Consider the following 25221-nt stretch of genomic DNA (forward strand, 5'->3'; position numbering starts at 1 on the left):
AAAAAAGAAGATAGCAGGAGGGGAAGAATGAAGGGGGGGAAATCAGAGGGGGTGATGAACCATGAGAGATGATGGACTCTGAATCACAAACTGAGGGTTCTAGAGGGGAGGGGGTGGGGGGATGTGTTAGCCTGGTGATGGGTATTAAAGAGGGCCCATTCTGCATAGAGCACTGGGTGTAATGCACAAACAATGAATCATGGAACACTACATGAAAAACTAATGATGTAATGTATGGTGATTAACATAACAATAAAAAATTTTTTAAAAAAGACAAATATATCAAAACTGGATGGTTAAGAGGACATTTAGAGAGTCATGTTGCTTTGGTTGATCACCACTTTTCTGTTTCAATAGTGTAATAATATTTAATAATCATTTTCTAGGCATTATAGCCCAAAATAACAAATGACATTTCTTCATATATATTTACTGTTACTTATACTGAGTTGTGTTGGACATCATGGCATCCATTCACTCACAACCTGAATGGAGTATTAGGAGACACAGCATAGAGAGTACAGGTAACATAGGATGCCTATGGTACTTTCTTCCTTAATTTCCAAGTGATGTCTCAATTCTTTCATCATTTCTTCTGATTGCACAACTGTAAACCTTCACTGTAAACAGTGCTCTGTGGGGTCATTTGCCTTCACTTGGTCCCAATGTAGTTACCATCTCAAATACAAAAGTGGCCCTAAAATTGTGTGGGAAAACTCAGTTATAAAGTGGTCACCTAGAACTTACAGAATGTACTTGGATTCGTTTTCAATGATGGGTTATTTAAACCCATTGAAGTCACTTAAATGGGTTTAAATTATTAAGTTTAGACATAATTGAGAAATTCACATGGAACTTTCAGACCTCAGAGTACACATTTTTTTGGCATTCAGATATATCTGGTGTTGCCAATATATGTGCTATATATTATTGATGTTCCTATGCTCGCACTTTCTGTTTTTCCTCTTTCTAACCTTCTTGGCTGAAATCTTATCTGTGCATGGTCTCCTACATCATCATGCTACCATACAAATAAAATGTTATATATGGCTACATCTATTTCTATACTTATATCTATGTTTAGGGTAAGAAAATAGCACTAGTATGTACCTTTTCAAAACTGTTATTTATTCTGTCTTACATATTATTCATCAATGATGAGAAAGTCTGTTATTATAAATACAAACTGAGCAACTATAATCATAATAGATACTTTCTTTAAAGTTCATGCTTAAAGGTTTGAAACACAGATTCTCAAATCTAACATTATAGTTCATATCAGAATATTTGGCTGCCAAACTCAGACTAGAACTGTGATCATTTCTTTGCCTTATCTTTATTTTCTGTAAATATGAGAAGATTGCACCAAGTAATCACTGATCGTCTGATTAGGTTAACTATTCTCAGATTCTTGGTTTTTCCATCTGATTTAATTATAGTCTTCCATAAATTATAGAAATATTCCCACTGGACAACAAGATCTATGAGGGTTGTGATTGTGTTTATTTTCTTTACACTTAATCCTCAGCATGGAGCTTTGCACATATTAGACACCCAATAACTAAGTATAGAATGAACATTTATTGAATCTCATTAATATACTCTGACATCATGTTTGCTTTGCTTCAGTCCACCAACTATATAGATTTGATCATGGTATTCTACTTCACAATCTTTGAATGGACTCATAGTGCCTACTTAGAGAATCAAATCTAAACCCCTTCCTCTGGCATTTAAGGACATTCCCAATCTGGTTCCATCTACATGGTGATGTAGAAAACCACACACAGATAAGATGTCAGCCAGGAAGCATAGGAAGAGAGGAAAAACAAAGTATTAGTCCCATTTCCTGGCACTCTGCCCCTGTAAAACAGCCCACATGAAGCTACTTATTGCTGTTTCAGTGCTCCACCCATCAATTTTGAAAGTTCTGGTGACAAACTAGTGATATATTTTTACAAATTTGATTTGTATTTCCAACAAGTATGGAGAGCTGAGATTTTCTCGGATATTTTAACTAAGTTATCTTCTTTGATTTTATTGTAAATACTGTGGGTCTTTCCTTTCCCCCCTTTTTATGTGGGCATTTCAATGACTTGGGGCATATGTTTGATTCTTGCTATGTGACTACTATTAATTTTTATGAGGAATTTTTCTCATCATTTTATCATTCCATTTATTTATTCTTTTAACCACTGTCTCATAATTTTCCTTTTACTCTTTTTTTTTTTAAAGATTTTATTTATTTATTTATTTGAGAGAGAGAATGAGAGACAGAGAGCACGAGAGGGAAGAGGGTCAGAGGGAGAAGCAGACCCCCCGCCGAGCAGGGAGCCCGATGTGGGACTCGATCCCGGGACTCCAGGATCATGACCTGAGCCGAAGGCAGTCGCTTAACCAACTGAGCCACCCAGGCGCCCCTTCCTTTTACTCTTAAATATTTTAGTTTATGTAACCTAAACATTTCCTGGAAATAGGCAAACTATTTATTTTCTCTAAACAACCCCCCAAATATAAACTATTTGGTTATGTTTGTTCTATGCTAATTATTAATCTTTTCTTCAAAATGTCTTGTAACTTCTCCTATCCTTTACTAAACTTATACTTTTTGGCATTTGTATGCAGTCCTTGAAATCATTAAAAATTGCATAATTTAGGGATGCCTGGGTGGCTCAGTCATTAAGCATCTGCCTTCAGCTTAGGTCATGATCCCAGAATCCTGGGATCGAGCCCCACATCAGGCTCCCTGCTCCACGGGAAGCCTGCTTCTCCCTTTCCCACTCCCCCAGCTTGTGTTTCCTCTCTTGCTGTGTCTCTCTCTGTCAAATAAATAAATAAAATCTTAAGAAAAAATTGCATAATTTAGCATTTCTATTTTCTCTCACTTGTTCTTGTTTTTACTTGATCTGTTGCTAAACATACTTCTTCAGGTCATCATTGATTGTTAGAAAGTTCATTCTTTTATTTCCACTTGGAGGTTTTGCTTGTTTGTTTATCTTGTTATTTGTAAGCTAAAATCAGTAGGTGCTGAGTTTTTAAATTCTTTAAAAAAGCTTATTGAGATTTTAGGGAAAACTGAAAAAGATGTAGAGATTTCCAGGCAACTAAAATCTTACCTGTTATTGTAAAAGTAATTTCTATACTTCTACTTAACTAGATAATTCCTAATATTAATAATTTCAATTTTACTCAGGTCACTTAAAAAGTACTTATTCCTTGCCTGGCATAGAGCTAGGCCCCGGGTAAGAGAGGTACATGGTTATGCTTCCTCCTTTCAAGGAGCTCTCCATTTAGCTGGGTAAGAAGACAAGGAAGAGCTGACATATTAGTCAGGGTTCTCCAGAGAAACAAAAACAATATTAGGTACATATACAAATAACATATATATATATTATATATTAGAGAGCTGACGGAGGGGGAGAGATTGATTTTGAGAAATTATTTCATGTGATTTTGGAAGCTTGGCAATCCAAAATTTGCAGGGTAGGCAAGAAGGCTGGAGACCTAGGAAGGAGTTGCAGTCCAAGTCCAAAGGCAGTCTACTGGTAGAATTCCATCTCACTGTAGGGAAGTCAGTCTTTGTTCTGTTAAGGCTTTCAAGTGATTAGATGAGGCCCACCTACATTATGTAGGGTAATCTGCTTTACTCAAAGTCCACTGATTGATTGATTGATTTTTTTAAAGATTTTATTTATTTATTTGACAGAGAGAGACACAGCGAGAGCGGGAACATAAGTTTGGGAGAGGGAGAAGCAGGCTTCCTGTGGAGCAGGGAGTCCGATGTGGGCCTCGATACCAGGCCCCTGGGATCATGACCTGAGCCGAAGGCAGTTGCTTAACAACTGAGCCACCCAGGTGCCCCAAAGTCCACTGATTTAAATGTTAATCTCATCCAAAAAGTACCTTCACAGAAACATTTAGAATAACGTTTAACCAAATATCTGGGCACTGTGGCTTGGCCAAGTTGACACATTAAATTAACCATCACAGAGAATGGTACTGCAGTGCATTCAGGGTCATGCCAACTATGTGAGCAGCAAGACACATGAGTGTGTGGCAGTGAGGAATGGTGACGTCTAATGTTTCTAAAGGGGATGATTTCATAAAGGAAGTGACTCTTAGAGACTTTTAAAAATAAGTAGGTTATAACCAGTGATAAAAGGATGTTTTACCTAGATCATCCTCATAGAAGTGTGGCTTTGAAGATTTCATTTTTCATTGCTTTAAATGACTATATTTCCTTTCTAATTACCCCACTTTTGGGGGGCTATGGTGCCTTTCATATTGCTCAATGCCCTTTTCACTCAACTACACTACTGAGATGATCAAACCTCCTCTATGTGTAAGGGATTGGTTATGAGTATAGTATGTCATTGTTACAAAGCTGTTTGCTTCCTTCTATATTTTTATTTTTTCTAATAGAATTTACCCAATATTTTCTGAAGTGTGTTCCATGGCATTCTGGGCCTGAAGGTGCTCTGGGGAATAAAAGGCCAACTATATATGCAAAGAGCTATGTGTGATTCCTTTCTTAGAGATAAACCATGTCCATCTATATTTACTGACATGGTGTTAAAGTGAGGTTAAAAAAATCCTACCAGTAGACACTGGATTTCCTTTTACAAGAAAGAATATTATGTTTGTTTTGCAAAATACCTTTATAAACTGTTGGGAGAAGAAGGTGGGGTCCTAGGGACTTGGATTAACAAGATACAAAGTCACAAGGGAAACAGCTAAATCATGATATATCAGAAATGCATAGGGATTTAGGGGGAGGAAGGGGGCATAGAGAGAAGAGATGAGAAGAAGCAGGAGGAAGGAGAAATGAGATTAACTGGGTGATGGGATACATATTAGTTATTTCTGTTGTTGCCGTGTAACCCCCATTTATCATAGTTTGTTTCACACACAAAAAAACTAGTGTGAGAAAGATGTGACTGATTTCTTCATTTAGGTCCACACCAGATCAGAGCTACAGGAATTAGTTGTAAGACACAGTAGAGAACCAACATTCAGGGAACATAGGAGGTCAGAGCATATGGCAATCATGAGCATGTAAGCAAGCCCTGGAGTATTTCATAGAAATCATGGGGAAGATAATGGATTCCCCCTCAAGGCAAAGAGAAGGGGTTCATGACAATGTTCTTCTAGTCTTAAAGTACAGAAAACCCCACTTGGCGTTTGGATTGCATATATATGCATGTTTTCATAGACAGTTGATAGAAATTTACTAAAATACTAATAATTGTCCTTTCTGGGTAATGGACTCTTAAGTGGCCTTTAATTTCTTCTTTATACTTTTCTGTACTTGAATTTTTTTTTTTACTAATTTTTTTACTAAGCATGTATTATTTTTTCCCAAGATTTACTTATTTATTTTAGGGGATTGGCAGAGGGAGAGGGGAGAGGGACAAGCAGACTCTCTGCTGAGTGCAGAGCCCAGTGGGCCCATCCCATGACCCTAAGATCATGACCTGAGCCAAAATCAAGAGTTGGATGCTCAACCGACTGAGCCATTCAGGTGCCCCACATGTATTATTTTTATAATCAGGTTAGTTAAAAACTCTATTTTCATTTCCAAAAAAATTATTCTCAAATTTTATTATATACAGTCAGGCTTTTGGTAGACATTTGGCAATATTGTGTTCCCCAAGATTGTTTACCCCAAGATTATGAACTCTAGACATGCTTGGAAGGAAGCTAATCAAGGTTTCTCATTACAACTCTACATGTCTTAATAGATAGTAGGGCTGGGGCAGTGTGGATATTCCTTTATGGAAATAAGTCTGAGAGCACAAGTAGCAGATAGAAGGCTATTCTACCTCTAGTATGCAGTGGCCTAAGGGAACGCCAGTTTGGGATCTCACAGCAATCAATGTATTGGTTTAGGGTTAAAACATTCTTTAGTTTATTACTGGTCTTCTCTTGTTTGAGGGAACCGGGTATCTGGTTCCTCATCTAATTCTAACTTTGAAAGTCATTATTTCTTGAAAATGTATTCATACTGTCTCAGTTCTATTTTTAATCACCCTGATCCCTAGAAAAATGAGCTTTTTCTGTTTGGTCCCTAGGTCCATATCTCAGCTTTAGGTCATGACCATGGGTACACAAAATTAACATCCATGCTGTAGGTTAGGCTTGGACCAGCAGTGGTCTCTTGGCTCTGGTATATCACACAATATTCCAGTGCTTTTCCTTGATTTTGCTTCTGCCTGTATGGTATCTTTTCTCCTATCTTTTCCTTAAGAGTTAATGCAGCATGGAGATAAAGAGCATGCAGTTGGGAGCAAAATGGTTGACTTCTAATTTTGGCTTGGCCCTTTAATAACAGCATGATCTGTGTAAGCTACTTGACCTAAGTCTCTGACTCATCTATAATGTGCAAATAAAAATAGTTCCTTCTTCAGAAGTGGCTGTGAGGATTAATTAGATCATGCATGAAAAATCCTTAGTAGACTCATTAGCACATCGTGAGTGCTCAATAAACATAAGCTGATATATATATTTTTTAATTATCTCAATTTCTATTTTCCTTTTATCTTCCATGATGTTCTTGTAGGGCTGACAGCAGAGCCTACTGAATCTCCATCCATTTCTACACCTTCACTTTTCAGCAGGATGCAGTAAAAACAGCATGAACTCTGAAGTTAGACCTGGTTTTAGGACTGTGGGTACACAGCCTACTGTGTGACTCTAGTTACTTATGGTACTTAATGTCCCAAAGGCCCAGTTCTCTCATTTACAGAGATAACAAAACCAACTTAAAGAGCTTATTGTGAAGATGAATTGGTATCCTCATCCCTCTGATGCCAATTATCAAATGCTCTGCCCATGGTAAATAATCAATGAAAGTAAGCATCACACTCTTTCCTTGTATTTGAATTTCTTTGAGATTTCACTTTCCAAGTCACCCAAACTCCCATGTGGGATCAACAACCATCCTCCTCCCCTACCTCTCTCACTAGAAAAGCCATATCTTTATCTCATCCAAGGATAGATCAGTAGGGTGTTTAAAACTGGGATTTGATTCCTACTTTTCCCAAATTTATGCTAGATAACTGGGAAAATTCTAAAGTTTTTGAATTCTATTTTCCTCTTCTTTAAAATAGAGATAATGATACCTACTTCAAAAGGTTGTTGTGGGGACCCAATTAAATTTACTGACTCAGTGTATTTTGAGCACCTATTATGTGCCAGCCATCATGTTAGGTATTGGGAATCTAATAGCGAGCCATCTGGGTAATGCATTTGTATGGTGCTTAGCACAGTGCCTGGCATACAAGAAGCTTTAACACATGTCTACCAGCAGCATTATGGTCATCATTATTTTATCTGTGCTATGCTACATAAAATCAATTCCATTTTAAATCCTCTGGTCTCGATCAAAATAAAGGAATACTTCAATCTTAGAAATTCTGGGGTGGGTGATATGTCTTCCCTGAGTGGTATCCATAATCCTTATGAGCATCATGGCATAGTAAAAGGCATAAATAAGGTAGGTAAAAAAATATTCAAGTAATTTTAACATACATCTGAGGTTGCAAATCATTGATGCAGAGCTTACTGCTGTGTAGTTAGTACCTGAACGAAGGGAAAGAGTAATCTGGATAGTCCTAAAGAACAAAGAGTGTTTTCAAAATCAAGTGATTGAATGGATAAATTGTGGCATATTCATACAATGGTATGTTCATCCTACACAGCAATGAAAAAGAAAAAGCTATATTTTGTTAAATTTAAGTAGAAATCTCAAAAAACATGATGATGAGAAAGGGAAGTCAGACATAAAAGAATACATACTATATAATTCAGTGTATAGGATAAGCAAGACAGACAAAACATCAAGACAGACAAAACTTATCCATGGTGACAGAAGTCAGATTATCTTTGGAGGTAGGTATTGACTAGGAGGGGCATGAAGGAAACTTTTTTAGGTAATAGAAATGTCCTGTATCTTGTTCTAAGTGATGATTATCCTCTCTTTCTCTCAGCAGCTTGATACATTTTAATATATGTTTATTAAGGATGTGTATGCATTATTAAATGTAATACTACATTTAATATACAACATTTAGTGTTAATTGGAATCTATAACAATAAATGTTACAATTAGTGCTATATCAATACAAAGTAAAATTTTAAAAATTAGGTCGCAAGTATCTATCTACATATACATTTTCTTTTTCTCTCTTTTCTCTTGCTTATTTACCTTTCAGATCATGCACGGTTGAGGCTGGTATTCAAATGAGTTTGTGTTTTCCAATGGCATCCTTGGTTCTTCTCTTTCCTCAAGCTTCTCAGCAGTACTTATAGGGGAAGTTGATCGGTGGGTGGTGGGGTAAAGTCGTGAAGCACATATAAAAATAGTCTTGGACTTAAAGTGTGCTGTGGATAATTCTTAATAATTCACAAATCATCTGTATATGGGTAATTGCTTTTTATGGAGGCTTTTATTATGGCATTGGCAATAGAGCACTGAGGTGCCTCAGCTTGGCCCAGATTTAAATAGAATAATGGTAATTACAAGCAGGTCCCTAGTTCTACAAGTTATTATTTTGGGTGGATGATAATGGCCTTGGTAGTGTTGGGGACGGGATGGAGGTAAGAAGGGAGGGGGAAATTCCAGGGCTTGAGCACTTTCCTACGTACAGATTTTGGCATCCACCAACGATCTTTACGTTTGACTGACACCCGAGGGAGTAAGGGATGGTGCTGGCCCAGGTTCCTGTCTCCTTCTGACTTTGGGGACAGGCCATGATGCCTGTGCAGAGTGCAGCTTGCTCCCTGAGGTATGGAAGACAAGAAAGTCAGTAGTCAAAACACCATGTTACAGGTGGTCACATGCTCTGAGAGTTCATCTCCCAGCTGGGCCCACAGCCATGGAAGGGGGTGCGCGGGAAGTAGCAGCAGCAAGGTCTAGAATGCAGAGGGAGGAAGCGACTCAGAGAAGCCACCGAAGTAAATAGAATTCTTTTGTTGTAAGTGTGGGATGAGAGAGAGAGAGATTGGGCTGCAGAAGAGAAAATAGGAAATGAGTGGAGGAGAGGTGGGAAAGACAGAAACCAACTACTAAAGAACAGTCACTTGACAACCTCCAAATCATAATTAAGAGAAACTTCCTGGCCTCACATTTTCCACATAAACACTCAGGCGCTGGGCAAAGTTAATGGGTCCCTGACTCCGGCACCAGAGAGCAGCCTCTGTCCAAACCCAGCAGCAATTGACGTCACAGATGGAGTGTCTCAGAGGAATGTGCTCCGCTCCCCTCATTTATATGTTTGACCCTAACCTTTCCCAGATGTGCAACTGTTCTTGCTTCCAAACAGGGAGTTTCAACCCTGGGCACTGTGTGCTCTCTCAATCCTGTCCTGCAGCAAAAACAAAAGTCCCAGTTCCTGAGCTTTAGAACTGGACTGGTGTGCTGGGGTTTCTCTAGGCTGCCGAGTGTCCCCACTGGAAGCTTGTATAATGGCGTTTCTGTCTTGACTGTGCTTGTGTTGTCACAAGCCTCAGGCCGCTCCTCGGCATCTGGCTGGCCGCCTCTCTTTGTCTGGCTGCAGAGAGGTGGGAGTGCGAAAAGGCAAGCCAGGTCCTTTATGGTCGGGCTCCAGCCTGCTCCTCCTCTCCTCCTGCCTGAACTCCCTGCCCCCCTGGCTCCAGGCACATACAATACTCGCAGTTGTACTAACATTTTTTGGTGACTCATGGCCCTGTGGCTTTGTCCACTCTGTTCAGGCTGCTGGGATGTCCTCTCCCCTTTTCCCTTTTTGACTGGGTGGACACCGAGTCCTCATTAGGTACTAAAGGCAGTGCAAGCTTCCCCTACTCTGAGAAGCCTTTTCTGACTCCCTTCTTGTTCCTTCCCAGTTTGGATTGGCTTCTCTCTCCATAGCTTTGCTGCTCTGCTTTATATGGACGCTGAGCTTTATGCTTCATTACGCTGGTGTGTTTACTTTCCTCTCTGCTTTATGTTTGAGTTGGTTGTTCATGTATCTATCTCTCCAACTAGATTATAAACCCTTGAAGAATGGGAACCATAGCTTGCCTTTGAACGTCCCATTTAGTACTTAGCTTGATACGTAATAGGTAGTCAATAAATGTTTGTTGAATGAATTAATGAATATGTCAGAGGAAATGAGGACAATGATAGCATAAGAGAAGTCAGGTATCTTGACAAACTTGGAAGAGTTAGTATTGACCAAATAGCAAGGCCTTGTTACCATCTATGAAGAGCAGCATAGGAAAATAAACATAAAATTTACACAATAGGAACAATTATGTTGCAATTACAGGTCCTTAATCCTGTCACTTCCTAAGTGCTTCATCGATAGTATCTCATTTTCTTCTTACCACATCCCTTTCCCAAGTGGCATGGGGATTCTACAATTGTTTTTTTTTTTTTTTAAAGATTTTTATTTATTTATTTGACAGAGAGAGACACAGCGAGAGAGGGAACACAAGCAGCGGGAGTGGGAGAGGGAGAAGCAGGCTTCCCACGGAGCAGGGAGCCTGATGCGGGGCTCGATCCCAGGACCCTGGGATCATGACCTGCGCCGAAGGCAGACGCTTAACGACTGAGCCACCCAGGCGCCCAATTGTTGTTTGTTTATTTCAAGTTCTAGACAACATGATTCTGTAGCCTGCAGTAGAGACATGTTTCAAGACCTCTCAACCCTTTGGAAAGCCCTGAAATCACTTACAGCAAAGCAAGTGTGCGATCTGTTACAAAGCAGCTGGACAAAGGCCTGTGACTTCAAAACTCCCTTGGTGCTTATTACATGGAAAACCAAACTTCTCTTCTCCTCTGCCCTCAGTTACCGGCCCTCCTTCCCTCAAACCTAAAATCCCTGATGTGAAGCGAGAGCCATGGAAAGGTAACAGGGACCACCAGCTGGGCCTAATTAGTATGCCTTTTCCCTAGAAGATAAGAATCTGTAATTAGGAAAGAGGTACTGATATCTTGGAAAAACCCACACTCCACACTGGTCTTCCATTTGTGAGAAAGGGCACTGGAAATTGTAGCAAGATCCTAAAGGAGGAAAAAATGAAAAGAAGGCTGAGGAAGCATTTATGCAACTTGTCTTCCTAAGGTTGACTTGGGTCCATCTACCCACTGCATATCCTCTTTCTCCTCTTCAAGGAACCTGACCCCAGATGCACAGAGCTCAAAGAAAGCAGGGAGAAATGTCACCATGCTGTCACTTTAAACAGGGGGCAATGATCTCTTTCCTGGTGCTATACAATCATAAGGATGATTTCAGGACTTACAGCAGCTGGAGGGCTAGACAACACAAGGTATCTGCTTGTTATCATTTCAATAAGGGGAGTTGGGGAAAAGTCTTCTTGTCTGACTATCCTCTGGGAGAGGAACCAGAAGTGGTGATGTCTTCCTATGAATCAGAAATCTTTCTGGCTTCCCACAGGGAAAGGGAATTTCCACAAGGAGTTTTCAGTTTGGTGTCTCTCTCTCTGGGTAAATAGATGTTCACTTTTAGCAGAGTTAAGGGCTAAGTGGATTTGGCCCTTCAGCGTTGCTCAGGATTCATAATTATGTAAAATAATCGGTAAATTCTATAATATAATTATGCATTATAATTATTTACACAATTATATATGTATGCATAAATATAAATTATATGAGATAATTTATAAATTATGTAAATAATGTAAAAACCAAGTCTTAAATATTCTGTTGTTCCCATTTTTCTAAGCAGCCTCCTTAAGAAAGGCTTTCACTGGAAGTAGGATAAAGTGGCTTTTCAGAGTTACAGGGATTTTCCCAAGGAAGCTGTGAATGTGTGAAGCTGGGAGCACTGTTGGAGATTAATATTTTGAATCAGAAGCAAAAGATGTGTGTTTTTCCAGAGTTATGGCAGATAGAGATGGTAAGATTATATTCTTTTAATTTCAAACTTGTTGTTTTTCTTTAAATTTAATATCAGTGCTAGGCACAGAACTTTAGCTTATGAACATTTTCAAATCATGGAGCAAACCCTGTATTCACTTAAACTTTCATTAACAGATATTTCTAGGGAGATAAAGAGAATGATGGGGAAAAAGTTAAAAAATCCCCAGCGAAATCAGAGAAAGGAACAAGAGGAGGAGGAACAGAGAAAGAAAGAGACATACACCAACACCCCAAAAAGGAGGAGGAGAACCCAGTTACTGCCCCAGTCAGCCAATTATTGCTAAGTTAATTTAACTTGTATAAGGAAGAGTAAAGTCAATACATTATGGTTCTGATGAGAGATTTAACTCTCAGTATCTCAGTGTTTGCAAAAAACATTCCACTCCAGTAATTACAAGGTGGGAAAGAATAATAATGCCTATTAGTGCTGCTTTAGGGGTTATGATCCTCTGAATTACTGTCACTAACAAACACTTATGATGAGCCTACTATGTGCAAAGCACAGGCAAGGCATTTGCAGGTATAAAGATGAATAGGTCACTTGACCTTTCATCAAAGTGGCCCTGAGTTCTCTGAAGGGATATGAAGCAAAGAGTGAAAAGGGAGGCCAGTAAGACCGATTGTTGTCTTGGATGAGTCCCTCTTGCCTCAAGGTTCCAAAGTCCTACACAACTAGCATTATGAATCATTTTTATATCCGTTCCTCCTGTGTGGCGTACCTCCCTCCCTGCCTCTCTTCCTCCTGTCTTTTCTTCCTTCCTAGCTTCCTCCCTTCCTTCTTTCCCTCTCCCCTGAACTCCTCTTCTCCATCTCCCTCTCTGTTTTGGATGCTTGCCATTATCTGATTAAGGAAGTTTGCTAAGAATTTTAAAAAATTCTAAATATTGTTAAAATACTAAAATATTGTTAAATTTTAGGACAATTTTTTTCCATCTATGAAAGTGATTATATTGTTTTATCTTTCTTTATTCTGTTAATTTGGGGAATCAAACTGCTTGACTTTTGAATGAACTAGCCATGCACACTGGGAATAAACACGACCTGGTTGTTCTTTTTATGTAATTTCTGGATTTGGCTTACTAATATATTGTTTTGGATGTTTGCATCTGTGTTCATGAGTAAGACACTGGCCCATAAATTTTCTTTTTTTATAAGGCCTTGTGCATTTAACTTCATATCAAGATTATACGGACTTCAAAAAATGAGTTTAGAATTGTTTCCTTTTTTTTTTTATTCACTGGAAGAATTTGGCTAAAATTGCCTAAGAATTGGCTAAAATTTCTTAAATGTTTGGAAGAATTTTTTGGTGAAGTTACCTGGGCCTAAAGTTTTTCTTTATCTATTAATTAGGATTCAGCTTCTTTAATGAGTATAGGACTATTCATATTTTCTATATCTTTATATATCAGTTTTAGAAACTATACTTTTATACTAGTTTGCATGCTATAAATGTATTTTTAGAAATTTATCCATTTAACTTAATTTTGATGTGTATTTGCATAAAGTTATTCTTCATATTTAACATCTGTGTTATATGTAGCAGTGTCCACTTTCACATTCCTGATATTGGTATATTTCCCCTTTTTTTTTGGCCTAGCTAGGGATTTGTCAATCTTATTGCATCTCTTCATTTAATCAATTTGTGGCTTTGTTCAAAGTATTTTTATTGCTTGTTCTCTAATTCATTAATTTGTATCCTTTTAAAATTATTTCCTTTTAAATTTAGGGGCTTTAATTTGTTAAATTTGGGGGAATTTTAGCTTTTCTTAGAAACTAGTTTCTTGAGGGTCACCTGGCTGGCTCAGTTGGTAGAGCATGCAACTCTTGATCTTAGGATTGTGCATTCGAGCCCACATTGAGTGTAGAGATTACTCAAAAAAATTTTTTTAAATCTTGTAAAAAAAAAAAACTAATTTCTTGAGACAGATTCTTAGTTAATTGATTTTCACCTTTTAGTCTTTTCTAATACATGCATTTAATGCTATGTATTTCCCTCTAATATAAATTTATTTTCATCACATACATTCTTATGTCATGTTTTCATTAGTATTCATTTCAAAATACTTTCAAATACCCATTGTGATTTCTACTATGATCTACTGATTATTTAGAAATGAATTGTTTAATTTCCAAACATGGTGATTTTGTTACATATTGGTAACTTAATTCAATATTCAGAGAACATACTCCAATCTTTTGAAAGTTTTTGAGACTTACTTGATAAACCAGCATGTGGCAATTTTTGTCAAATCTCCAGTGTCATTTTGGCTTTGTAGATGTTATATGTAAGTCTTGCCAATTTTAGGTTTGTATAGGTTGAGGCTAAATAATTAGGTACATATAGATCAAGGACTGTTATATCTTCCTGTTGAATTGAACCGTTTATCATTAAGAAATGCCATCTTTGGGGTGCTTGGGTGGCTCAGTCGTTAAGCATCTGCCTTCGGCTCAGGTCATGATCCCAGGGTTGAACCCTACATCGGGCTCAGCGGGAAGCCTGCTTCTCCCTCTCCCACTCCCCCTGCTTGTGTTCCCTCTCTCGCTGTCTCTCTCTCTGTCAAATAAATAAATAAAATCTTAAAAAAAAAAAGAAATGCCATCTTTATCTCTAATAGTTCTTCAGTCTATTAAGCGATGCTAATACAATCACAGTAGCTTTCTTTCAGTTAATGTTTGCATGGTTTATCTCTTCCTATTCTTGTATTTTCAATATGAGCATGTTCTTACTTGTCTTTTGTAAACAGCATATATTTGTACCATTTTATTTACCTACTGGAACAGTCTGTCTTTTAATTGGACTATTTAATCCAATCGATGTAATTATTAATGATCTGGATCTGTTTTTACCATCAAAGCTTTTATTTCAGTTTATCTCACTTTTTAAATTTGTTTTTAGTCCCTTCTTTTTCTTTGAATTACCAACACTTCATAACCCCTTTATGACAAGATGTTAGCCTATTCTTATATGATTGTTCCCTATCTCTTGCTCTCCTGTTATATTGATAATATTGATAATACCCAGACCAATGATTCAAATATTTTGGTTTCAGAAACTCTTTATACTCCAAATATTTTTTGTTTATGGAAGTAATATCTATTAAAATCTTTCATTTTAAAAATTAAAACTGAGAACTTTTTTTTTTTAAGATTTTATTTATTAGAGAGAGAGAGAGAACAAGCAGGGGAGTGGGAGAGGGATAAGCAGGCTCCCCACTGAGCAGGGAGCCTGATGCAGGACTCGATCCCGGGACCCTGGGATCATGACCTGAGCCGAAGGCAGTCGCTTAATCAACTGAGCCACCCAGGTGCCCCAAACTGAGAACTTTTAATATATTTATTAATTCACTGAAAAATATAATAGCAAACCCATTACATGATAACATAAAGAACATATTTTCATGAAAAATACCTGCATTTTGCAAATGAAAGAGTGGCATTGTTTCACATTTTAGCTGATCTCGTTTTGTCTGCCTTAGAGAAGATAGCTAGATTCTCTTATTTGCTACAACATTAATTAAAAAATAATTTATAAGTCATATGGCCTCTGGAAAACTCCTGTATACACCCATGAGAGGGAGTGACAAGGCAAATAACATTTTAGTAGTATGATGGAAATTGTTTTGCCCTTGTGGATCCCCTGAGAGAGTCTCAGGGATTTTCAGGGGTCTACAAGCCATATTTTGAGACCAGTGATCTTCAGACTTTAACAATGCATCCAAATCATGGGGAGGCTGGTTAACTCACAGATTGCTGGGCTCCATACCCAGAGTTTCTGATTCAGCATGTCTAGGATGGGGTCTGACGATTCGTATTTCTAACAAATTCTCAGGTGCTGCTGCTGCTGCTGGTCCACTTTGAGAATCACCGATCTGGACTTTTAATTCTATATTATTATGGATATAATTTCTCTTTGTCTTCACTTGTAACTACTTTTAAAACAACATCAAAATCTACTAAGATATTTCATCACTGTCACCTCACATACATCTTACACTAATCTCCTGGAATTTTTTCTTCTCTAATTGAAGTACTTAATACAACACTGACTGCGGTATGAGTGTTTTTGTGACAGTCAGAGGGTTTTGATGCTTGAGAATATTTTTAGCATCGCTGCACATTTAAATAACAATTTGAGTGAATATCAGTTTCTTGGTTTTATGGTTCTAGATATTTTTTTCCCCAATACATTGAAAACATTACTCTAATATTTTTCATTCATTTTTTTTTTAATGGCTGTTTCTCATGTTCTATTGAAACATCTGAAATAACTTAATCCATGCTTGTTAATGCAGGATCTGTCCTTTTTCTCTAGGAGTGTTCACAATTTCCTCCTTGCTTTTGATGCTCTCACATGTTCTTATTAGATCTAAATCTAATGTGGGGTTTCTCCTTATATTTCCTCTTTGGGATTCTCTGGCCCTTTCAATCTGAAGCCTTCTCTTCCTCCATGTTTCTCTTCTCTTTTATTCAGGGAAACTCATCTTCATTATTTCTTCAAGTATTTCCTCTTCATTATTGCTCCCTCTTTCAGGGATTTCTGTTGTCCCAGAGTTAATCACTTCCACTTCTATTCCTTCTACCCCATCACCTCTTAGATTTTTAAAAATATTTTATGTGGGTTTCTTTTTCTTTTCTTTTTTCTTTTTTTTGCTTTTTATTCTTCCCTCTGGGAATTTTTTCTCAGTGCATTCTTTCCTTTGCTAACCCATTCCTTTAGCTAATTCTTTCTGCTGTCTCTCTCATATATATTCTTTACTTCAACTACTTGACTTTTTATATCTAATATTTCTTCATGGCCCTTTTTAATGCTTTCTTCTTATTTTGCATCATTTTGAAAAAATTTCTATTATTTCTTTAAAATTTTTCCTTAGGCAAACAAATTTTTGGTGCTAATATGTTGCTTTTGGTGGAATATATAACCTACTAATTTCATTTGAAATAGGCATGCTCCTCAAATATCTTATTATTTTGGCTTGTGAGCTCCTTTTCCCCTGAGATAGTCACTGTTTTGTCAGGCAACCATAGACCTTGGTTTGCAACAGCCCTAATTAGCTCAGGTTAGGGAGCTAAGCCCTGTGAAAGAGAAGGCCAGGCGTGGAAAACCAACCAGTCACTTCTGGCCTTTAGGTCAGGGCCTCATTCTTTGCCTACCAGAAGGAAGCATCCTTAGATTGTATAACTAATCAGCCCTGGGAGTTTGGAAGGGAAGGAGCTGGAGAACTCCTGCTCAAAGTTAATCTCCACTTAACTACTTCTTAGCACCTCGCAGACACATGTCTTGGGAGATGCCTCATTTGTGTCACCTAGAACACCTGGATGGGAGCCGAGAGCCGTGTGTGATGGCAGAAATTGTTTGTTCAAGACAGTAACAGAGGAGAGCAAGAGCAGAGCACCGAGAGTTCCTGTCTTATTGTACCCTCCCAAAGCGTGCAGTTATGCTTCCTATTAAAGGCCAGAGCCTTACCCATATGCCAGTTCAAAATACATAACTCCAGGTCTCCCAGAAATTTTTTGGCATTTTTCTCTTTTAGTTCTTTGGGGAAGGCAGTCAGCCTTCATGCTTGGTTCAGTGTCTTGGAGAATCTTGATCCTAATCCATTTCTAATTTTTCCAAAAGTGTGATCTTGGACAAGTTACTTTATTTCTCCTTAGTTTTCTTATCCATGAAATGGGACTAATATATAATATCAATAGCAATGTAAAAATTAAAAATAATATACACACATATTTTATATATTTTATATATTAATATACAATACATGCATATATACACATATTACATGTATTAATATATTAAAAGTGGTTAATATTATTGCTGGCATGGAGTAGACACTGCTCTATTGTTGCTATTATAATTGTTGTGGTTGTTACATGTGGTTGTTATAATTGAGGGCTAGAGCCTGACTTTTCATTCTGCAATGGAATGTTCTGGATAATGAAGTGCAATACTGCTGTACCTGTAATGTAAGAAGTTGTTTTTACTGTGTTTGAAATACATTACTGACATTATATTTCCTTTTCCTGTGGGGCCATATATGTGCAGTTACTCAGAGGATTTGGGGGCCTGGCCTCCAAGAAAGGGAAATGTGGCCCACAGAAGTCTCGCTGAGCAGAAGTAACCGACCCAGGGGGAGGGTATGGATGACCATTGTGGATAATGGGAATAGCCATATCCATGATCTAGCATTTACTTTACTTTTTGCATGCTGCAGTTTTCTTCTGTTAGAGCCCAATACCTTCAATAATGTGATATTACACATGGCAGAGTGGTCTTGCTCATGCTTGGGTAATTAAGGGATTGAAATTAAGGAATAGAAATTAAGGGATAGAAACAGTTCTTGAGGCTAGAAGTTTGAAATTGAGGAGTCAGAAAGGCCATGCTCCTTCTAGAGAAGGACCCTTCCTTGCCTATTCCTAGCTTCAGTGGCCCCTGACATTCATTGGTTTGTGGCCATATCACTCCAATCTCTGCCTACCTGCCTTAATGTGGTCTTCTCTCTGTCTCTGTGACCTCTCTTCTTGTAAGGATTGTTGTCATTAGGGATAGAATGGATGCATACATCCCATTCTTGGGGTGATGAGTCTTGAGAAGCTGATCATGAAATATTAAGAAAAGTCTTCTACAAAAACCTGATCCAGTCTCAGATGGTTGACTGAGGTAAAAAGGGACAAACAGGATGGACCTGTGGGACACCCCTATATGCCACAGGGATTATCAGAAATATCTGAGGCAAGGAATCTGGTGAAAGAGTAGGCTCCCTACAACAGCAGGATAGGGGATAGACAAGTTATGATTTGCCATTAAAGGCAATTGTGACTCTATAGGATGGAGAACCATAACTGTTGCACTGCACTGTTAGTTCTGAGTGCTATCTGTTAATATTACCACACTCCAACACTTGGTATGCACACTAATGACAGATGTCTTTTGCCTCGTCTCTAGCTTGGATGGCTCCTGGGGGCAGATCTCTTGACCTTAAGCCACTTGATTTGTTAGCCTCCTGCCATGGGCCCTTGGCTACCCTTCATTCAGCAGCACTGACTTTTGAAGTGGACCCAGTGACATCATAGTCAGCCACACCTACTGTAAGTTCTCATCAACATGCATCCTTAATTTCTCTCTTCCCAGGATGGATATGGTATGGGAAGCAAAGAAAATATGTATGCTGATTTCTTAAACACACACATATTTATTCTTAAAATATATGTTTCTTTTCTCCCTTGGGGGCCAATGAAACCTGCTTGAGCTTTCATTTCCACAACTAAAATGATGTGGCTCATTTCTTATCCTCATCCGAGGAACAGCCAATTGCTGGTGGGTCAGTGAACTCCCAGAGGGGATAAAATGGAAACTGATGCTATTTTAAAAATGCCAGGAAATCTTCCACTATGCCTAAATATGGGTACAGGAGACCTAGGTTCTTTAATTGCATCTCCCAAGTTCAGTAATTACTTTGAGAAGCTTCTTGGATGAAGGATATCTGAACAATTCTCTTGGAGTCAAGGATATCTGAACAACTCAAAGGGGCTTTGACTGCCTCCTGGGCAACTTGCATAAACTTCACTCTGCAGAGCTCATAAATTCCAACAAGGCTGGACAAAGCAAGGTCCCTCCTTCCTTGGGGACAGAGCCTGTTTCCTTCTACCGTGAGCAGTAACACTCACAGCCTTTGTTATGGCCTCCTTAGAACTCTGTACATAGCAACCAGGGCAGAAGGTGAGCTGGTCTCTTCCTATTAAATATGATGCCACCAAGCTGTTACTGTCAGTTACTACCATTAAAATGACAGCTGTTGGTCAGCCCTTAGTGGAAAGAAACAGTCTTCTCTCTACTCTTGTTTCTCAGTCAGAACAAACTTTTCACTCTATCCCAAAATGTGCATACTGACCCAAAGAGGGTTACTCTGAGAATTTCCCAGGCATCATCTACTCAGGAGGCTCAACATTATGAGCTTAAGGACAGATCCAGGATCTCAGTGGAGATCAGTGGCTTGGCTTTGAGCCTTCACTGTTCCCACCCTCCCTAGCCACCCCCTAAGCTCTCCCAATGGTTGGGCCCTGAGCTAAGAATAGTTTTCTTCTTTTCAAAGATGTAAAATCCATCAGGAACTACTCTCCCTCCCACCCAAGTCAGGGAGTTGTCATGGTGGAAAGAGACAGATGTGTGTGTGCATGTGCGAGTGTGTGTGTGTGTGTGTGTGAGCATGCACACCTGTTCCCACATGTGCATGTGCTGGGGTTCTTACATGTGTATTTAATGGGCATATGTGAATTTTTGTGTGCATGTTTATATCATGTGTGTAGTGTGTTGACAGAGAACTTCAATCTTCTTTCCTCTCATTTCCCCATCCACAGCTGGCCCGATTTTCTTTATGGCCAGGTAACCTCTTATAATTTATTTGCTTTATTTTTTCTGTCTTCATGTGTATGTACGCAGCGAAAAAAATTGATCAGAATTTTGACAAAGAGTATTGTTTGCAGATAGGAGCAGTTCCTCTTGGTTTGGTGGAGGTTTTTTTCCTAGAACCCAGTGTTCGGGGCCCATGTAGAGTAGAAGCACACTGTCCCCTCTTTATGTCATAGCCTCGTCCCTCCTCCCCACCTACCCATCCTTGATTAGGAGGCTGTGCACTAGTCCAAGGTGGCTGCGAGCCGGGAGGATGGTGGTGACCAGGTCCAGGAGGCCTCAGGCCACGATCCAAGCCACGTTGGCTGAAAACTCCCAACAGAATTCTGCTAAAAGAATTCATGCACATCGAAAAGTCAGGAAGGAATGTCTACCTGTTGACCCAACTACTGCTGAATCGCAAACCACTAGGAAACAAAGTCCAGTCTCTAGAACTCCTAAAACCAGAAAGAGGAAGAGCGGAACTACAGTCTCATTATCCGAAATGAACAAACCATGTACTGATGGAGAGACCTCTGAAGCAGAGTCAAATTGTTCTTCCGTGTCTGAGCTCCAGGATCCTATTTTAAGAGTAACTAGGAGACGGCAGATCTTAGTTGCATGCACTCCAGTGTCCAGTGTTTGGAAAAGGCTGAAAATAACTCCAATAAATCAGTCTCGTATTGAAGAAGACAACGACGATGACTCTGAAGCTGAATCACATGTCTCAGTTATTTCTAGAATTGTGCCGCCCACAGTAATAACTACAAGGACCAGAAGAAGTAAGGCTAAACCTGTAAGAGATCCAAACCAAGAATTATATTCAGAAGCTATTTCTGATGCTGAGTCATCATACTCAGACATTTCTTCATTTTCCGGAGTTGCAACTATAAGAACAAGAAGTATGCAGAAGTTACATGCACAAACTGAGGAGAAAGATATTAACATTGTACCAGAAAATGAAAAGCAGATCATAAATGTGCCTATGAATTCAGAGGATTCAGATACCAAACAACTTGTTTACTGGTAAGATCTCTTCCTCAGATAAATAAGCCAAATTTCTATAATGAAATTCATAATGACTTCGATGATGATTCCTTCCACAGAAATTCAGGAAAAAAAAAAGAAAACCGAACAGTGCAAAAATGCCAACGTTTTAATATGAGAGGAGAAAAAGGCCAATGTTGCACCTCTCAAAGAAATAACAAAGCAGGATAGTAAGAATTTAGATGAAGAAACCAAGGGAATAGTAGATGAGGAAAAAGAAATAAATAAGAAAAATTCTCAGTTGGAGAGCCTTTCCGAACCTCAGGACACTGGCATTCAGCGGTTAGTTTCTCAAAGGCATTCAACCCCCCAAAATAATGAGACCACATCAGAGCCCTCACATCTGAACTGTGAGGCTATAATGAAATCATTAGCTCAATCATTTGCAGTGGTAGAAGTGGACAGATGGAATGAAGAGAGAAAGAGCACCATAAAAACAAGTGACTTGACAGAATTTGGTGATAGTGGTAGTGATGAAGAAGAGTGTACTGTTACAGGTATCAGTGAAGACAGGAATGAAGGAAGGGATGTGGATTTTGAGTGTGAAACCAAACTATTCAAGTCTGAGCCCCATACATCCCTGGACAAAGGTGATTCTGTTTTATTAGTTCTCATCAGTGATGAAAGCCAGCAGTCTGAAAATAGTGAGAATGAAGAGGACACTCTGTGTTTTGTTGAAAATAATGGTCAAAAGGAATCATTAAATGGAGAATGAGGAAATATGTCATGTGACAATGCATTGTTTGTAATTGACACAACTCCTGGATTGAGTACTGATAAACATTTTTACTTGGATGAGGGAGACAAGGCAAGTGAGGTTGCCATTGAGGAAGAAAAAGAGGAGGAAGAGGATGAAAAAAGTGAAGAACCATCAGACCATGACAGAAACAAAGATAGTGAGTTTAGTGATGAAGACGACTTACTAAATAGCACAAAGTCTAAACTTCTGAAGTTGACAAGCAGCAGCGTAGACCCTTGTATGAGTATCAAGCAGTTGAGTGGTTTGTATATTAATTTCAATGCAGACAAACTACAGTGGAACAAGAGAACCCTAACACAGATCAAGGAGAAAAAGAAAAACGAGCTTTTGCAGAAAGGAGGCTGTGTGCTTTGGGTGAGAAAGAATGACCCGAGGCAGCTTGTTAGCCAACTCTTGACATCTTTTTAAAGTAAACTGAGTGCCTGTGTTTGTTCCAAAGCTTTTTGTTTAACAACATGTTCTGAAAACATCTCTTGGATTTAATATCTCATGATCCTTCTTCAGGGACTCACTGATACAATCATATTAACCCCATCTCTGCCTCCTTCATATGTCTGGAAGTATAACATGAGATTGGGAGTCAGACAGGCTCAAATATTGAATTGGGTTACTGCTCATGTAACCTTGAGTTAATTAATGAATTCTTACTTCATCCAGAAAAAAGGGGTAATAACAATAGTGATCTAATCGGGCTATTGTACAAATTAAACGACACTCACCTTGTGAAAGTCTTAATGTGATATTTCACAAGCAGTAAGTACTCTGTTAGCTATTTTTATTTCCCCTGCCTGCTCCCAGCTATTGCTGAAGCCAACTTTCTCACACCTGTCGCTCCTTCTTGCTTCCCTACTCTGTTGATTTCTTAGTGCTGCCATAGCATAGGACCACAAAGTGGGTAGTTTAACACAACAGAAACTCTCTCTCACAGTTCTTGAGGCTGGAAGTTTGAAATCAAGGAGTCAGAAAGGCCATGCTCCTTCTGGAGAATGACCCTTCCTTGCCTATTCCTAGCTTCTGGGGGCCCTTGACATTCATTGGCTTGTGGCCACATCACTCCAGTCTCTGCCTGTCTCTGTCTTCAAGTGGCCTTCTCTCTGTCTCTGTAACCTCTCTTCTTGTTGTAAGGATTATTATCATTAGATTTAGGGCCCACCCAAAGTTCATTATGATGTCATCTTGGGATCCTTAACTAATAACATCTGCAAAAACCCTATTTCCAAATGAGGTAACATTCTGAGGTTCTGGGTGGACTTGAATTTGTGGGGGTGAGGGAAGAACATGAGAAAACATACTATATATACCATCCTAGGCTCCTCTCTCTCTCTCTTCTTTTCAAATCATCTCAAAATTTTTAACTATCAAATTCCCTTCTTTTATTCTATTTGTATTTTGCTCCCTTTTCTCCATCCTCCCTGCTGTGGCCTATTGCAGCTTTCACTTGTGGACTCTTCTACCCTGTGAATTGATCTTGCTTCTCTGGCCTCACTCATATCCATTCTCCACATTGCTTCGAGGGTGGTCTTGCACAAGTACAGACAGATCTGATGAAAGGGTTCTTTCTTCTCAAAAACCTTTAAAAGCTCCCAGTGTCATTAGGATAAAATGCAACATCTTAGCATTCAAGGCTCTTCACGAGCTGGTCACAAACTGTTTTCCTAATATTGCACTGCACTCTGTACTAATCACTTTCAACTGTCCAAGCCCACACTAACCTAGGTCTAAGGAACAACCTTACTATTGCTGCTTACTGTTGCCTTGACAGATTTATTCCAGGGTGCAGTCTCGGAGATCAGGCTCATTTAAGTAGAAGGTTTGTTGGGGAGTTTCTCAGAGCAGGTGTTAACTTGGGGCATGTGTGTGAGGAGGTAAGTTGGAGGCCAGTTCTAGAGGACGAAGTTTGAGGGGTGAGTTTGGTTCCACAGAGATGGGAGCTTTGGAGCCACGGAAGTCAGGATCAAGTTTGGAAAGGGAGGACAGTTGGTGAAATAGTTAACACTCTAATGCCTGAACTGAATGAGTGTGATGCATTCATTCACCTGTTAGGGGCCAGCCAGGGGCCTAGGCTGGGCTGGCTTAACATCACCGTGGCAGGATGGAAAGTGCATTCTGTGGTCAGTCTCTGCACATCTTTCTGGTCATTAGGGAGGGACGCATGGACCACAGAGCCCAGTGACCTAATCCTTGTGACTCTCTGTTCTCTTTCTTCCTTGTTTATTCTGTGGGATCTAAGGCACTGACAACCCCAGGTCATAACTTGTATTTGTGGATGTTTGCCGTTGTGGTTTCTTAAAACAGCTGGGCAAATGGAAGAACTGAGCTTTCACTGTTTTTGAGACTATCAGGCCCTGTTTGTTTTGACTTTTGTTCTTTGGCACATTTAGTTTCTGAGTTAGTTTGGACCTAGGTTGAACATGAATCAGGAGACTGAGCTTGACTTGATGGTGCCTAAGGAGTTCCCTCTCTGACACTTTATGTCTCTGAATCCAGCAAATTAGCTGAATGAAATAGCATTTTCTCTCCGTTCTTGATTTGGCCAGTAAGCTCAATGCATGACCGATGCTGAGTAGCTGACATCCCGTAATCCTCTGGCATTGGCTGCAGCATAAAGAAGCAGTGAGGGACTTAAGCTGCTTCAGAAGTGATTTACAAGGCTAACAAGATATAACCACTTCTCAAACCCATGTTGCAATTTATTACAAAAACTTCTTTCTTCTTCTCCTCCTCCTCCTCCTTCTTCTTCTTCCTCCTCCTCCTCCTTCTTCTTTTCTTCTTCTTCCTTTCTTCTTCTCCTTCTCCCTCTTCCTCTTCCTGCCCTTCTTCTTTCCTTCTTCCTCCTCTTCCACCTCCTCTTCCTCCTTCTTCTAATGCTTTCCTTGACCATAAGTCATTACATGGAATTAACAGAGGGTTTCATGTTGGGTCAGGCCTTGGGAATGACTATTTCTGGCGTAGTCAGTTCAGGCTGCTAGAACGAAAGTACCGTAGACTGGTGGCTTAAACAACATTTATTTCTCACAGTTCTGAAGGTTGGGAAGTACAAGATCAAGGTGTCAGCAAATCAGGTGTGTGTGGAGGACCTCCTCCCTGGCTTGTAGATGGCCACCTTCTTGCTGTGTTCTCACA

The 25221-nt window shown here is 39.2% G+C and overlaps 1 long non-coding RNA gene and 1 pseudogene across 2 annotated transcripts in view; both read left to right on the forward strand.

Annotated features, from left to right (window-relative positions):
* The window catches only part of LOC145717362 (uncharacterized), a 29919-nt gene extending 10814 nt beyond the window's left edge, over positions 1-19105 (forward strand). The window contains exons 2-4 of one of the 2 annotated variants that reach the window (XR_014140533.1): positions 11712-11882; positions 17949-18020; positions 18849-19105. This is a non-coding gene — a long non-coding RNA (uncharacterized LOC145717362). Of the gene's footprint in view, positions 1-11657; positions 11883-17948; positions 18021-18848 lie in introns of those variants that run through there. The other variant, XR_014140532.1, reaches the window with a different exon arrangement.
* A 10-nt stretch (positions 19106-19115) lies between these two features.
* LOC102751172 (deoxynucleotidyltransferase terminal-interacting protein 2 pseudogene) lies at positions 19116-22786 on the forward strand (annotated as a pseudogene).
* Positions 22787-25221: the final 2435 nt, after the last annotated feature.

The sequence above is a fragment of the Leptonychotes weddellii genome, chromosome 15, assembly GCF_054177405.1.
Source record: "Leptonychotes weddellii isolate Sample4059 chromosome 15, ASM5417740v2, whole genome shotgun sequence".
Taxonomy (NCBI): Eukaryota; Metazoa; Chordata; class Mammalia; order Carnivora; family Phocidae; genus Leptonychotes; species Leptonychotes weddellii.